We start from the raw sequence: 18,187 nt of genomic DNA on the forward strand, positions 1-18,187 counted from the left end.
GCACCGCCGTCACCGTCACCGTCTCCTGGACCGTGACTATGGTCCGCTAGATTTGGAAGGCGCATCTCAAGGCCTCTGCCGCCTCCCGGATAGCCACGTCCCTCCCGCTGCACCCCGCGATTTCTGGGGTACCGCGGTCGACCGTCGGCTTGCCCGCCGCAACTCCTCGGCGGAGAGTCGCCGCAGGACCACTCGTGGCTGGCTCAAGAGCTGCGCACGCACCATCTGACCGAACGGCTTCAACGTAAACAAAGATAAAAGATTGCCTGCTCAATTAGATTAAGATAAACTTGAAAAAATGGTTTTTACGGGGAGGAGGGATGGGAAAAATAGATTTTTATACAATTGCTTAAACTTTATTTTACATACTTCATCCAAGGGCGAAAACCTCTGCTACATAATAAACATCTGTACTTAGCACTTGGATGTTCCCAGTTTGTCGCGTCATTAAACTTCTTTTTAAGACAAAATTGATGTACCCAACGTCGACAAGTATTACACATCACCAAAGGTGTTTCGCGATCGCTAAAGCAATATTGACAAACTTTTTTCACACATCTGGATGACGTTAATAAAGTTTCGGCAATTATAATTCGATATTGTCAGGGTTAAAGTTTTCATCAAATGGTATATCGCGTATTATAGAGTCTAGATAATATATTACATAAATTCCACAATTAAATGCATCTTTCTGAAAAGACCTACTATTGGATGATTTCACGCCATGGTATTGACATCAAGAGACACGGTAGTGTCTCGCGCCAAGTACACGCGAAGCGAGACCGCACCGTGACTCTTTTACGCGACGCGACGGGTTGCGAGTATACGAGATGTTGAGATCTCGATAACGAGTGAACGGATCAAGTTCTAATTAGGCTTGATCGATAGCTTGGGGTCCAATTAGGGGAAGGTTTCTCTTATAATATTCCGCTACGTGCCCTACGAGCGGAGATATTGCGACGCAAAGTCCAAATGTCAAAAATTTTTTTAAGATACTTTCTACGTCAACCGCTCTCATTCATTATAACATACATGTAACAAACAGAGAACGTCACTTTCACTTTTTCGACACTGGCGGCTAGCAGCGTTAGTATCGCAGTGCAGTGCAGTGCAGTGCAGTGCAGACAAGTGTGTTCGTTTAGCGCGCTGTCAGAGTGTCAGTCAGTTCATCAGTTATAACCTATCTCGAGAGAGATACGGTAGTACGCGCGGAGCGAGACCGACCGTGACTCTTTACGCGACGCGACGATTAATTCAAGGTAATTGTTTTATGTAATTATCCTATAATTATCTTATTCTATATATTACTGTTATACTTGTACTATTTTATTTACTGTTTATACTACGTTTACGTGAGTGTTTATACATACAGGTTAATAACCTATTATATTATTTTTTATATTGACAGCAGGGAGCTGATACTGAGATCAAGGAGCCTGTTCACACGAGGCGTTTCTGCCGCGCGATTGCGGCCGCGCGTTAACGTTTGCACGAGCCGCACGCTGTCGCGAGGTATAAGGTGCGACAACGCGCGCATACGCGCGTACGCGAAACGGCAGTAACACCGTAATCGTGCCGGCGATATACTGAATTGAAAATTGAATTTCTTCGTGCTTATCCCGAGATTTCGTATCCCTACATCGTGTTACCACCGCTGCCGGAAAAGAAGGTTCTCTACGCTTGGCAGAAAGTGACGACTGACACGTTCGATCCCGACTTCGTTGATCGCAGAAGAGCTGGACTCGAGGTACGTTTCCGATTTGCAATTATAACAGTATCGTGCGATGAATGTTGTACCCAATTATAACCTCAAATGAAGTTGTGCACGTTGCTAGTATTCTGATTATACAATACATTTTTACTTTGTAGAGGTATTACATATTGACAGCAGAGAGCTGATACCGAAGAGATCAAGGAGCCTGTTCACAGGTATATATTGACGGCAGGGAGCTGATGCCGAGGAGATCAATCCCGTTTACGCGCGAAGGAATTATCGTAAGTTATTTTATTATCGGTTCAACTTATTTTTTATTCTTTTCCAGTTTTAAGAGTTAGAAAAAGATAAAAATATTGTATTTTATGTATTTTATGCTTTTATTTTATTAAAGCATGTATTTTATGCTTTGATAGAAGGAACGTGAAAAAGAGCAGGGAAAAGCACTAAAGCAGACAGAAAGAGCACAGAAGAGACAGATTCAAGCGGCGAAGCACGTAAAACGTTACAGAAAAGCGATCACTCACAATCAAGTAACATACTGGAGTTACGGAAGAGACTTGATTGGGATTGGTCGACGCTTCGTTTTACGTTCTTAGCGATTTTATTTGTGAAGGTTTTAATCTGGACGAAGACGAAGATGAAGCTGAGATGTCTTCTGACGAAGACAATGCCGAAAAAATCCCCGCAGTCAGAAAATGTGCAATTTGAGGGCCCTGTGATTAAGAAGATTTAGAAAAATCCAGATGTAGATACATGTTTTTTTGCCAGTAGGGAATTTCGCCGGGACGAGGAGGAAAATAAAAACTTAGGGAAGAATTGAGACAAGAATGGGGTAGAAAGCAGAACGCGTTGAAGGAAGAAGAAATTGAGATCACATTCAGTTATTGGGATGGATCTGACCATCGTCGGAGTGTTATAATGAAGAAAGGTGAATGTCTCAGTGGTTTAGAGAACGTTTAAGTTATTAAAATACTCCAGTGTCACTTTTGGAGTAACATTGGCATATATATAATGTTCTGCTGCATAAATTAAATTTTCACACACAGGTAATTCTATCTATTAGGTTCTTCAGAGATGTTTAGAAGTTCTGAGGCGTGAATTCAGCGAGCTTAAAACAGTAATGGCAGATCAGTAATGTATGTCAAGGAGAATCTTATTACCGCACCATTATACGTTTTACTGCAACTATAACTGATTTTATTGTAACTAAGGTAAATATACTAAATGATAAAACTTATGAAGCAATATCACAATGTTGGCATGTTATTTAATGTATGTAATATTGCGATTAGGCACGAGGAAAGAGCGGGCCTCTGTTCACATTTACGTTCACGATGATATTGTATTATGCACGATGCTTCTGTCGAAAACGAGGAATCACATGTCGGAAAAGTTTTACTTAGGTATTTATTATTAAAAGAATACTTTGTTAGACTTTTATTGTGTTCATTAGATCATGGTACGAGAGGAAACAAAACACATTTTACAGCGAGTAGATGGGAACCTTCGAGCCAACAAAAAGTTACAAACGTTACAGTGTCGGAATAAAACTAGGAAGAAAGCTAAAAATCTGATATTAGATTCAACGAATTGTTCAATAATTCAGATTCAAGGACTGGTAACAAGAGAAATGAACTTTGTTTCATCGTACAATTGATTATTATAAAACAGCTGTATTATATATTATCATCTATTGTATAATTAAGATATATAGATACATTGGATTTTTAAGGACTGTGAGTTATGTGAAATATTTAATTCATTTACGCGATTATGTAGCTCTACTAAATAGTTAAGTTTTCGCAAACATTTGGAGGGAAAATAAAAATACATGAATAGTTTAATGACTTGAATATAATAATTAGCATATATACAAAAAAACATACTAGAAAGCTCACGGTCTTCTTTCACTAATTTTTCCAAGCGTTCATGGCGTGGTTCGCTAGAGTTAGTAGATAGGGACAGTGGGAATATAGGTTAATCCTACGTAATTTCATACGATAACAATCAGAAACAGTATTAAAATATTAATCCATGATCAGATCCTCTAACAGAATCTATTTACAAATATTAGATGTATCATCTCTTGTCATTTCTTGAACATAACTGTACAAAAAATAAATATATACAAGTATATCGATTATAATCACGTATTAATATCATAGGTTTGATACAAGTTGGATCCATGTATGTAATATTTTCGGGAACATGGTCCATTATACTAAACTTTTTCTTAGTCGATCTGTTCAAGCAGTCAAGGAATCCGAACCAATAATAACTATAGTCCAGACCCGAATCTGTTCCAGTAGTTTCCAGTTTCGCACCGTTTTATATTCTTCATGTGTTTTAATACATAAATAATTACTTATTTGAAATTTAATAATTAGTGGATAAGGAATAATCACATTGTCAGGTAAATTTTTTATTTTAAAAATAATAATTGGTTAATATAAATAAATTTAATTATTGCAGATAAACATGATTAAAAAACATGTTATGTTATATATATAATGTTATATATACGATATATATGTGTATTTAATCCACTTAACATAGAGAATTGCAGAATAACATTAAATATAATAAATACGTATTTAATTCAATACATATTTAATAAATTTCAAAAATAGGAGACAATAGTTCTATATTATAACTATTATTACATTTAATGTTATAGCGATTTCTCTATATAATACGAATATTAAATACACATATATGTAGATTTGTAAAAAATAAGAGGTTTTATATATATATAAATTAATAAAACTTTAATTAGTTGTTATTGTCAATTTGTAAATAATTAAAAATGAAAAAATGGAAATTTTTTGCCGATACTTGCTTATCACTACAAAATGCATGATATCAGTACAAAATTACCTTTTTCAAAAAAGGTAAAAAAAGGCGCCAAGTACACGCGCAATGTATGTTGTAAATCTAAAAATCTAAAATGGTAGTAGCTTTATTTCTTTCTAACAAAATAATTCACAAAATTTCGTTACCTAACTCAACCCAAGTGATGATATATGTATAGTAGCTTTATTTCTCCCTAACAAAATAATTCACAAAATTGCGTTACCTAATTCAACCTAAGTGATACGTATTTCAAAAAAAGATATGAAATCTTTAAATTGCGCCAATTGCAAAGAGAATATATACACTTTGAAAAAATAATTTTGCAACTACTTTTAAAAAATGAAACAAAATTGTGTTACCTAACTCATCCCAAGTGGTATGTATCTTTGTATTCCTGAGAGTCTTTCTATCAACCCAAGTGGTAGTAGTTTTAATTCTCCTTGATAAAATTATAATATTACAAAGAATTATTTTAATCACAAAGAATTAAAGAGGTAACATTATAAAATAAAAATATTTAATTAAAATAAAATAAATAAATTTTTCTTGTAAAAAACTTGGCGCTGCTGCTTTTTTTAAGGGTCAACCCAGACAAACTTGCATAGGTGCATAAGCATATGACATAAAGAGATGGATTGGTCTATTTCCTTTTGCACATATACATGTAAACCAATCAATTTCTTACGCTTATGTTTATGCGCTATGCAAATTTGTCTGGATAAGAGCCTCCGCACAAGACTCTCGTATGATAGGGCGTAGCGTAACGTAACGTGGATTAACGCACAAGAAACGTATCGGTTAGAGCCCCGCATAAAATTTTCGTATGGTAACGTAACGTAGATCAACGCACAAGAAACGTATTGACGTATAAAGCGTCATCTACAATGGCAGCAGGAGTATACAGTAAGACGTAAGCAGTAAGTTATTGACTAATGAGATTTTTACAATTCAAGAATAATCGACTGTGATTGGTCAATAGAATTTTACATATATTTTTACCAGACTATCTACTATAGAAGTTTCTTTTATATAATTTTAAATGCTGTAATTGCACGTTTTCTGTCAGAACTTTCTGCGGATTTTGGATCTAAGTGCAAAATAGTATTTTTGTTGAAATCAATAATTAAAAAAAAACACCAATGCGATGTATACAAATAAGGTATTAACATTATATACCGCTAACAGGATTTGTTATATTGTACATGCGCCAATGTGCTGTGACGTTGCACCGTGTGCACGTCACAGTCTTCCCCATTCCCATCTTTGTATTACGCGCGTACTGCCGAGTTTATAGTTTTCAGGAAGAGGCGGTCGGAGGGCCCGTTTCGACAGCGTGGCGCCATCCGCCGGTGCGGTGAAGCGCCCTGATCTAGAGGGCCGCGAGTCGAAGCCGCGGGAATGATCGAGAGACTGTTGGGTAGACCGCGAGCGTGGACGGACCGAGGACTCCGAGGAGAATTGTACCGAGACAATAAGCGAGGGCGGCGGCCCTAAGAGATAGAGTGAAGGAAGGAAGGACGAGATGTAACCAGCCACCCATCCCGGACATCAGGTATCGGGGAACGGCGGGCGGAGTGTCGGTATCGTGTCGCGCAAAATTTTGAGAGAGACGCGTAGGCTTGTTTGAGAGTTTCCTTGCCTACGCGCCATTGCCGTGAATCCATTGAGAGGATGATCGCTTTTCGTTTCGTTTCTACGGGTAAGACATAGCCCGCCCGCTGACTCCCCGTAAGAATACCGAAGGGGCGTCCGTTTCTTCCCGACTCGACCGACCTGGTATCGGATTGTAAGAACGGTGCGGCGTCGGCCGCCCGTCACGAGGGTGATGCGTGTCGCGTGATAAAACCTCGCAGGTCGGCTCAACAGTCCGTCGCGTTAGATTACCGTTTCGAGTATTCGGAGATTACCGTTTATGATTATCGTGCCTATCGATTAGTGTGTAAGATATCGGCGTTCCCGGTAGAGTTAGTTTTCGCGTATTGAAAACTTCGTCGTGCGGGCTTTTCACGCGTACGGTCGTTCTGGGGCGTGTCGGCCTCCGGGATACGTAAATTACCGCGCCCGGTACGGGAAGTGTGAGGCGTCGGAATACCGGACCTAGAGTGAGCCTTCTCGAAGAAGGTGCCCGAAATTGACCGCGATTAACGTTCCGAGATTTAGAGTATGATTTACTCCGGCTGAGAGTACCGCACGCCCCGGGCTGAGTTAGGCGTGAGTATCACGTGCTCGCGGCGTGGACCGTACGGCGAGGCTTCGCGTTACGTTTCGAGGGGTGTTCTGCGAGAACTCCTTATTTTGCGTGTATCGTTTAGTTTGCGAGAAGCCTTGATTTATATTGCGTGTATCGTTTAGTTTGCGAGAAACCTTATTTCGCGTGTATCGTTAGTTTGCGAGAAACCTTGATTTATATTGCGTGTATCGTTTAATTTGCGAGAAACCTTTATTCTACGTGTATCGTTTATTTTGCGAGAACTCCGTATTTTGCGGGTAACGTTTATTTTGCGGGAATTCCTTATTTTGCGCGTATTGTTTATTTTGCGAGAAATCCTTATTGTGCGCGTATCGTTTATTTTGCGAGAAATCCTTATTGAGCGTGTATCGTTTCTTTTGCAAGAAATCCCGATTGTGCGTGTATCGCATTATCTTGCGAGGAACCTTTGTTTTAACGTGTATCGTCCCCTCAGAGAGAAACCTTTATTTTGCGTGTGCCGTTCGTTCTACGAGAAATCCTCATTTTGTGTATATTGCTCCTTCGGCGAGAATTTCCGCGTGTACCGTTCGTTCACGAGAACTCTCCGTTCGTGTGCGTTAAAGTAGAGTCATTCTAAGTAATTGTTTTGTAGAATAGGTTTATTACAGAAATCACGACACTCCTATGTATATACAGGGTGTATCATGTTAAGTGATTCAGCTGAATATCTTTTAAAGTAAAAGAGATTGGAAAAATTGTTTCAGACAAAAGTTGTTTGGTTCGAAGGGGGACATAAGATGGTGTCATTGGTTTGACCATGGATGGTCGTTTAAAACTCACGTGAACGACACCTTTAATTTCTTAAATGGAAACCCCTATTTTTCAATGCATATTCTTGTAGCTAATCTCGAGAGCTTTTCAAAACACTATAATAAAGTATTTTTTCGTTAAAAACTTTTGGAATTATGAGGCTTGAAAGTTCTAGTATTTTGACATAAAATACAAAATACCTTGTAAAACATTAATTTTTCGGTAATGTTACCTTAATACTTTTATGCACAGAATAATGAGACGAATCAATTGGTATGAAAAAAAGACATGGTTGCTTTCAAGAAAAAGTATGCAGATGCGTGTTGCAAATTACATATTTTTTCTTAAACGAACTATGCCTTTTTTTCATACCAATTGATTTGTCTCATTATTCTGTGCATAAAAGTATTAAGGTAACATTACCGAAAAATTAATGTTTTACAAGATATTTTGTATTTTATGTCAAAGTACTAGAACTTTCAAGCCTTATAATTCCAAAAGTTTTTAACGAAAAAATACTTTATTATAGTGTTTTGAAAAGTTCTCGAGATTAGCTATAAGAATATGCATTGAAAAATAGGGGTTTTCATTTAAGAAATTAAAGGTGTCGTTTACGTGAGTTTTAAACGACCATCCATGGTCAAACCAATGACACCATCTTATGTCCCCCTTCGAACCAAACAACTTTTGTCTGAAACAATTTTTCCAATCTCTTTACTTTAAGAGATATTCAGCTGAATCACTTAAAATGATACACCCTGTATATATCGTGCTTTATTACAATTAAGTAAAAGGGAGTACAGCGAGCGCGCCGTGGAATAACACGTGGAAACTTGCGAGAGCGGTATACGGCCTTCTCGAGACACGCTGGAAAGACAGTGAGTGCGAACGCGGCCAGATGGAAAAAGTGCGTGATGCTACGGAAACGCGTCCCTAATGGTGGGGAGTCATAAACGCCGCGATCTATCGTTCTCGACGCAAATCGATATATCTCGCCCTAGCGGTCCTAATTTTCGTCGCAATACTCAACAAATTGTTTGCGCGGATATAAAGTAGAGTCATTCTAAGTAATTGTTTATTCGGTGTGACGTGGTGGATGTGGTCCTAATGATGGATCTCAGGATCGGGGCATACTTGGCCCTACGATTGAAACTGACGGAACACATAACGTCACACTTATTTTTTTTATTTCATCGGAGAGTCTCGCTCGGATTATAAGCCGTCTATTCATCGTGGCAGAGGCCCTAGGGCTCTGAAGGGCCCGAAGTATTGCGTATCGTGGATGGTTGCCTTTGGTGGGTTTTCGGCGGGGAATAGTTGATCACGCCCTCGTTAGAACCTCACGTGAACGGAGCGTGACTCCCGTGGAGTAAACACAATCGTGCGTTTTCGTAAATATTGTCTCGCTTTCTGTGCCGACGCAGTTACGGGCCCAGATGATGTATCCATCCCGTCAGTGATGGTAGAAATGGGATCCTGCGCGCGCATCGATGACGAAAATTACGTCATCACAGCAGTGCTGTAGCGAAAAGTAAGGTATTTTATGGACCCTCAACTATTATTATGTATAAAATTGTATAATATTTAAAATATACGACTTAAAAAGAAAATAATCATAATAATTATCCAAAATATAAAATTAAATATTATTTAGCATAAAATAAAAAAGTATACATATAAATAATTAACAGTAATAAGAATTCTTTGACTATAACTGGCAATTTAATTTTGTAAAAATATATACACTTGAAAAGCACTCGAATTTATAGTCAAAGAATTCTTATTGCTGTTATTTATCCACTGGCGAAAAATATTTCCTCATTATAAATAATTAATATAATTAGTAAAACATATAAATAAATGTAATGTGTAACGTATAAAAATTAAAAAAAAATATTTATTTATTTTATACATAATATTCTTTCTTTCTTAGAACATTCTTTTATAATAATAAAAGCTCTGAAAAGGGAAGGTAAAAAAGAAACACACAAGTTTTGTATAATTTAAAGCAAATAATTTATGTGGCAGAAGTTATTCAATGAGTACCAACATTTGTTGCAAGGGTAAGGAAAACTGCCAAAAACCTTACCAGTACCTTCATACGTAACAAAAGTACAAAATAAAAAGTTTATCACAAATCAAATTAAAATATAAAATTGATATGTAAAATAATCATTACTTGAGAATCAAATACATATAATTAAAAACAAATAAAAAGGAATTATATCTTGTATTAATTACATATTTTATCTATAACGAAACTGAAAAAACACCAGATAGGGGAGACCGGGGCTAAGCCGACAGCGGGGCGAACTTGACACTAGGCTTTTTGCCAATTTAAATCTATCGTAGAAACTTGCCTTTGCTACTGTAAATGCGTCTTTATGTGCCATATTATCAACGGAATTTGGTAACATTCTGAGTTATAGTGTAATTTTTAACGCGACATAAGTGTTTTTGATAGTGAAAAGTAATTTTTCTGATCTCTCGAAAATGTCTACTCTTTCATCGAGCTTTACTCTTGCGAATCTACCGCTAAGTGATTTTGATGGGAAATTCGATGCTTTATACGAATCCAATAATAATTTTTGCATATTTTCAAAATTTACATATTTTTGGAGTAACAAAAGTAAAAAACGACGTTCGGGGCTAAGTCGACACGACGCCACCGGGGCAAAGACGACACTAACCTAAAGTGACATTATCGCAAAAAAGGTCATTGTTTCGTCCGATTCCGATGACGATTTAAGGAACATCTGTTGCGTGTGTTCGGAAAACATTTCATTAGCTTCTAATAACAAACAATGCATCTTATGCAACCGTATGGCTCATGACGAATGTGTGCGCACATCTGATCGCGAGTTTACGTGTATAAATTGTTTTTCAGATAGTTCAGAAAAAGATAATTAAAAGTTTAATCTTTTTTTTCTCATTATTTTAAATAATTGTTTACTTTATTCCGACTTTTTGTTTCTAATACACAATGTCTTTTCATTTGATAAACAATGTATTTTTATTTTTAAACAATAAAAAAATAAGTTCCAGATCAAATTGTGTCGATCAAACAAAGTGTTGAGTTTGCCCCGGCGGGGTGTCGAGTTCGCCCCGTCATTTTTCAATTCGGAAATTTGTCTTCGCGTCACTTTTCCTTTTCTGGCGGCAAAACAAAGCGACGTACAGCAAAACTTCCTGAATCAATTTTGTACCTGAAAAAACACTCTTTAAATATATATCATTGAATTTGCCTAAAAATTTTAATTAAATATTAAAAATTGCCTTTGAAAAAATAGTGTCGGCTTAGCCCCGGTCTCCCCTAATAATATTACGTATGGAATAAATATAATCTGTAAAACAAAACAATTATTAGTACAATATAATACGATAATATTATTAGGACTAACAATAAGTAGGAAAATCTCGGCTAGATGTACCTAATTTGATTATTGCACAAAAAAAAAGAAAAAAATATGCAAAAAATAACAAATAAATTTAAGCACTATCACGTGTTTTTTTAACATATGCGACGCTTTTTCCCCCGGTCTCGCAATCCGGTGGAGGGCTATCGAGGATTGGCAGCACGCACAACTAATTCCGACACCAAAAGATTGGGCGCCAGGTGCGACGGATCGCACCACCGTACACTAATATGTCTGACGCGATATTCCCGGCAATACCTCAGGGCGTAGGGCTCTTTCAGGGAATTCGGAGAGAGGCGTCACACAATTAATCACACTCACAAGAAAATAAATAATAATAACAGAATATATTTGGTCAGATAATATCAATATAATCGGTCCGAGTTTTTCGTATTACCGCAAAAATGTCGGATAGGCTGACGCACGAATGCCGCAACGCAATAAGTGCACGCGGTAATGTCGAATCTTTCACACTGTAACGCAACATATAAACGCAGACGAACACACGAAGCTTGACATATGAAACAATTACGATTCCGACTCAGGTATCGCGGTACCTGGCTTCAAACTCACAACGAACTGTAACGCAACATATAAACGCAGACGAACACACGAAGCTTGACATACGAAACAATTACGATTCCGACTCAGGTATCGCGGTACCTGGCTTCAAACTCACAACGAACTTACGCCACGAGGCCGACGAACCGGCTCGCCGCACCTTCGGTTGCTCCCTCAACGCGCACCCGGGCCACTTCGATTCCGCACGACGCAAAAGTATGGGCGATCTCGCCGAGTCGACCACGCTGGCCGGCGATTGCCCCCGAACACGAAATAAGGACTCGTATCGCGGACGATCCCGCGGCTTGCCACGCGAATCCCGAATTCTCTCGCAAGCACGGAGATTCCGCGGCCCCGCGCCGATCCCGTCGATCTTTCCGTCCCGCCAAACACAATATTCGCCGTCCTCGAAGGCCCAGATACGTTACTCAAATACGAGGGCGAGTGCCCTTCAAATTACATGACCACTCGCGGCTCGCCATTACCCGCACAACTCGCTCCCGTTATCGCCACGCAAGACCTCACTCTCATTATCACTCTCGTTAATATGGCCAAGACGCGACACGATTACGAGCTTAAATAATATGGCCAAAACGCGACACGATTACGAACCTAAACTCCATCACAATGAAACGCGACACGATTACGAATAACGCGATACGATTACTTACATTAATTCGACGAGACGCTACATAAACGCGACACGATTACTTCGATTCACACATCTCAACGCCACGCGACTGTCGGCCGTGGCGGTGCTCGCGGGGAGGGCACTTGGTCTCTACGCATTAGAGAGCTCACTCTCGGCAAGGCCCTGGCACGATTTCCACCCGACTCTACTTTAATGCGAGCGCAAGGTATTGCACGCTCTGACCCGCTCTGTCCACAGGTATCCTGCGGCACTCCGGTAACCAACGTGTGCCACGGGCCGATGCCTCGAGCGAACCCTCTTCTCTTAACGCGGGGACGCCAGAGTGGTGACCTTACAATTCGTCGTCCCTTCGGTAGTCCGGGCAGCTCGGGATCCGGGAGATGCTTCCTGCTCTTTAGCCGGCACGACAGTGTCGGAAACGATAGCCTGCCGGGATCGCGCCGGTTCCCCGCGCCTGCGCTGTAGCGTGTCGCTCGACCGGATTGCCGATCCTAGCGCTTCCTGCGCCTAGGCCGCACGTGCGCCGCTCCTTCCGGGGGCGCCACTCCAATTCCAGGGGCGCTCTCGTCGGCGCCTCAGCTTCTCGCGCGCCTTCCCTTCCGGCGGCGCCGCTGCAATTACCTCCGATTCGGCGCGGGCTTTTCGATTCAACCGGCTGTCCGGGCCGCGATGATCGAGTCGGCGTTCGGGGTCAGGCTGGCCGGGCCTCGGCCCCGTCTGCCGGCATCCCCCTCGGGGTGACGGCCCCAGGGCTGCGCCTTTCCCTGGGCCGCTCCTCGGCACCCTTGTTCAACTGGCATTTCGCTCGGGGGTGATCCGGGTCTTCCTGATCGTTATACTGCCGCTGTTACGACCGAGTGCGGGGTGAACTCCGGCCGGCGACGCTCATGCACTTGCGGGGAGGTCCGGGCGATCCGACTTCCAGCCATGTCCCCTGGCCGTCTCCTTAATCCTCTGCCCTTCCTCGTTGCGGCCCCCGGCCGTTACAGATGAAGTCCGGTCACCACCGGCAATCCCTTAAAAACTTAACATCTAATTAGACCAATCAATATACGCAACCGCCCTCCTCTCGCTCTAACGAGGAGGCATCCCCGAATTCCCCTCGGCCGAGCCCGTCCGGGAAGGAGACGCGACTTGTCACGTCACACATAAAAATACAAATTTTGACTATTGTGTAATTTTAAATGTGTAGGATCGACTTGAAAAGTTACACAATTAATATTTTCGGCTTGAAAATTTGATCGGATTATACACATAGCGGAAACAGCATCATTTAATAATCGATTTCGCTTTTTAGTTTTTATATCCGTAACCATTGAAAATATGCGTTCAGCTTCGGCATTAGAATGAGGTAAAGAAAATATTATTTCAATTAATAATTCTAAAGCTGGAAATAATTTTTGTCCATTAAAATCTTTACGGTCTAATATTTGTTTCCACATTTGATCAACTTCCAAAGAAGCCTAATTGAATCTTTTTTCGTTGTCTAAATCTAGATGGTAAAATTGTCCACTCAAAGTCTAAATTATAAAAATTGACACCTTCGAATCGTGCTGCAATATGCGAGAGATCTCTAACTTTAATTTTACTTTCGTTATAAAGTACAATTTTCGGTTCTAAAAAAGATAAATATTCGAAAAAAGTATCTTTAGTTGGAAAACGTTTAAGCATTTCTTTAAGTGCCGTTTTGTAAAATTGCAAACATCTAACACGAATTTCTTGCGCGACGTCTACACATTCTGTTTTTAAAAACTTTTCACAGTCGGATCCTAGGTATACAGTTTGGATGTTTGTATCATCGTCTAAATTAAGTGAAGAGATATTATCCAAAGCCTCAGGTGTAATAAAATTGATAGCTATCTGAGAAACTAATGTCTGGCAATTAACAAATAATTTATGAATTAAAAGTTCACGTGATTGAAAAAGAGCATTAAAAAAATTAAAGAAATTTAAGGAATATTTTAAAAATAATATATATGCTTTGATTGTGTTATCATTTAAATCTGTTAAAATAGTTTCTGCGGATTGTGATTTATCTTCCAGCACGGCTACCATAAAATAATGTTTTAATACTTCCCAGTTATCGAGAAGTCTTACGACACATTTATGCAACACTAACCATCTTGTGGTTGATAATTGCAGGATTGCAGGATTGCAGGAACAGATGCAATCATGCAAGTAATGCGACAATTTTTCGTTAAATAATTTTTAAAATAATATTATTACAAAACTACGCAATTAGGCAGTTCTGCATTGAAAAAAATTAGAAGAAAAATAAAATAACGACTTTTTTACTTGCTATAGTTTCTATAGTCACTCTCTCAAATACGACAATATCAGAAATGTGAAATAAATGAGAATTAGAAACATATTATTACGAGAACACTTTGCAATAAGTATGTATATACATATATATATATATATATATATATATATATATATATAGATATATAATCATATTAACACATTATTTTTAGACGTAGCTGTTGAAAGAGAATTTAGATGGTGACTTAATTTTGGGAGATATAGGTCAAGGATTGCCATTTAAAGCTGGTACGTTTGATGGGGCTGTCAGTATTTCTGCGCTTCAGTGGTTGTGCTATGCAAGCAAAACTTCGCACAATCCTACAAAACGTTTATATCGTTTCTTCTCAACGTTGTATGCATGCCTGTCAAGAAACGCAAGAGCAGTGTTACAATTCTATCTCCAGAAAACGGTGAACAGGTTGATGAATTAATCACGGCACAAGCCACAAAAGCTGGCTTTTATGGCGGTGTGGTTGTCGATTTTCCGAATAGCGCAAAAGCAAAGAAAATGTTCTTAGTTTTAACGACCGGAGGAGCTGCTCCGCTTCCAAAGGCACTAGGCGTAGAGAACGAAGATAGACAAACCGTCGCTAATTCAAGAAGGTTTGATCTTCTCGTCCGTTATATCTATTATTTTGTATTTGCAATTATTTTAAATATTTCTCTAACTATAATGTTAATATTACGGTAATAATAGACAATATTAATAATAAGAGATCAAAGAATGAGTTCAATATTTTATATTATTATTATTATTCTTTACGTAAACATAAATTGTAAAATACTCTGTTGTACTCCAGTAGGTAATACTTTTTCTAATTCTTCATGATCCAACCACTGGTATTTTACGTTATACGTTATTGTTGATGATATCTCCATCCATATGTTTGGCTAAGAAATAAAATATTTTAGCACCATATTTGTAGAATCCGATAGGAGCATTTCCATAAAACTTTACTTTTATTGTTGCACCATATGTATCTTGTAATACTCTCTCCGCAGTCTGTACAAGAATTGATAAAGAATATTTTCAAATCATTTTTTTTGTCTCCATTAAGATATTCACATGCAAAATTAGTTGTAGAGAGAAATTGTAATATATTTATTCGGCTAAAATTGTTATTTTAATTCTTACTTGTTTCTTTATGTTTGAAATGTATATTTATGCAATATAACTTGTGTGAGTCTATGAACTATTATATGTTCAACTTATATCAATTTGTGTTTTACTAATTAGCGAGATATATTATTCAGATGATTACTGATCAAGAGATAAATGGCACGAGTGTCCTATAAGCATGTTACTTGGCATTAAATGTTCTTATTATATTTACATATACGTTTCTTTATTGCGGTGCAGGAGAAATTGTAACAGGACAAGTAAGTTATATATATTTATTTTTTATATAATTACATAAGTAAAAAGGGTAAAACTGAAGGAGAGCTCCCTCCTCACCGATTTCGATGAATTTAGGCTTAATCGACGCGTTTTTGCACAAAACGAATGAATCTGGCAGAAAAAAGCCCCGCTCGGCCCCGCGACGCGAGATATTAACTGTTAAAGTTGACGACTATCAGGTTATGAGACCTGTCATACCGACGCGATGTAGCGACTGGTAGCGACCACGAACATGCCCTGCGGCCATATGCGCATGCTCCGTAGCCGCACGCGTATGCAAAAGAAGGTCACGTGACAACTGTCCAAGCGGTAAGTAAAACAATTTCAAATGTTGATTCTCTTTTGTTAATTTTACGAGTCCAATGAAGGACACTGCGTCGGATGTTCGACGTACGACGATCCGACAATGAGACTGCACGAGTTTCTCGCCGTAACACACGATAGAGAAAAGTTAATTAATTATTTAATCGAGCATCATTTAATTAATAAAGAAATACAGTGTCCAAAATGTAATAATAAATTAATAATTGATACAAGTAATGTCAGATTTCGATGCCGGAAAACACATTATGAAAAAAATTCCAGCAAAAAATATGTAAAAAAACAATGTCAGTTCCAAACAAGTGCAAAATGTGATACGTGGTTTAGCAAGTCAAAGTTAAGCTTAGAAACCGCATGCCGACTGACAGCATACTTTATAATGTTTACAGCCTCCGCGACATCGATTTTTGTGCACGGAGTTACAACTTTCCGATCATTCGGTTGTTGATTGGATTTCCTTTTGCCGAGAAGTAAGTATAATTTGATACATTTAATACATGAAATATAAATATTTTAAATATATATTTAGCAAATTTATTTTAAAATGATATAGGTTTGCATATACTGGGCCGAAAAAAATTCGACTAAACTTGGAGGCTTCAACAAATTGTTGAAATAGACGAGGCTAAAATCGGCAAAAGGAAATACAACCGTGGCCGAATTATCGAAGGGAAATGGATCTTCGGTGGATATGAACGCGATTCAACAAAATTTCTTGTTGCGGTTCCGGATCGTACAGAAAAAACTTTGCTGGAAATCATAAAGGAGTGGATCCTACCTGGGACGACGATAATGTCAGATTGTTGGAAGTCTTACAATTGTTTAAACAATGAAGGCTTCCAACATCTGACCGTTAATCATTCCATGAATTTCGTCGACCCAGATACTGGTAAGTATAAACATTTAAATAGTTTACAAATTTTTTACTTTAACTATGATATATTAAAGAAAATTAAGAAATGTATAAATGCAATGACAGTTTTTTAAATTTTAGGAGCCCACACCCAGCACATAGAACGCGTTTGGAGAGAGGTAAGAGCTAATATCCCACGGTACGGAACACGTACTTCACACTTGGTGGGATATTTAGCTGAATATCTCTTCAAACGCGTTCATGATTACGAAGATCGGTTGAGCGGTTTTTTCTGTACGATTGCGGAAATGTATCCACCGAAGATCCCTGGTGAAGCTGAAGCAGATGTCTCGGAGGCTTCTACAAGTGCAACTTAAAAGGAATATTTGCTAAACCACGTATCACATTTTGCACTTGTTTGGGACTGACATTGTTTTTTTACATATTTTTTGCTGGAATTCTTTTCATATGTTTTTCGGCATCGAAATCTGACATTACTTGTATCAATTATTAATTTATTACCACATTTTGGACACTGTATTTCTTTAGCAATTAAATGATGCTCGATTAAATAACTAATGAATTTTTCTTTATTATGGGTTACAGCGAGAAACTTGTGTAAAATAATATAAATATGTACTTTTCATATGCCAACTATTCTCTGCTTTAACAAATTACACAGAAATAATTTGTTAAAGCAGAGAATAGTTGGTATATGAAAAGCACATATTTATATGTACTTTTCATATACCAACTATTCTCTGCTTTAACAAATTACACAGAAATAATTTGTTAAAGCAGATAATAGTTGGTATATGAAAAGTACATATAAATATGTGCTTTTCATATACCAACTATTCTCTGCTTTAACAAATTATTTCTGTGTAATTTGTTAAAGCAGAGAATAGTTGGTATATGAAAAGTACATATAAATATGTGCTTTTCATATACCAACAATTCTCTGCTTTAACAAATTATTTCTGTGTAATTTGTTAAAGCAGAGAATAGTTGGTATATGAAGAGCACAGATTTATATGTACTTTTTATATACCAACTATTTTCTGCTTTAAAAATTTTATTTCTGTTTTGTTAACTTCAACACGCTTA

At 38.2% G+C, this 18,187-nt stretch overlaps 1 long non-coding RNA gene and 1 pseudogene across 1 annotated transcript; both read left to right on the forward strand.

Annotated features, from left to right (window-relative positions):
* Window positions 1-1,011: 1,011 nt before the first annotated feature.
* On the forward strand, window positions 1,012-2,156 carry LOC139823735 (uncharacterized). The gene is made up of 4 exons (XR_011734865.1): window positions 1,012-1,259; window positions 1,409-1,747; window positions 1,870-1,995; window positions 2,131-2,156. It is a non-coding gene; the product is annotated as an uncharacterized lncRNA (long non-coding RNA).
* Window positions 2,157-16,312: 14,156 nt separating this feature from the next.
* Window positions 16,313-17,711, forward strand: LOC139823756 (uncharacterized; annotated as a pseudogene).
* The last annotated feature ends 476 nt before the right edge of the window (window positions 17,712-18,187 follow it).

The sequence above is a fragment of the Temnothorax longispinosus genome, unplaced genomic scaffold (assembly GCF_030848805.1).
Source record: "Temnothorax longispinosus isolate EJ_2023e unplaced genomic scaffold, Tlon_JGU_v1 HiC_scaffold_17, whole genome shotgun sequence".
NCBI lineage: Eukaryota > Metazoa > Arthropoda > Insecta > Hymenoptera > Formicidae > Temnothorax > Temnothorax longispinosus.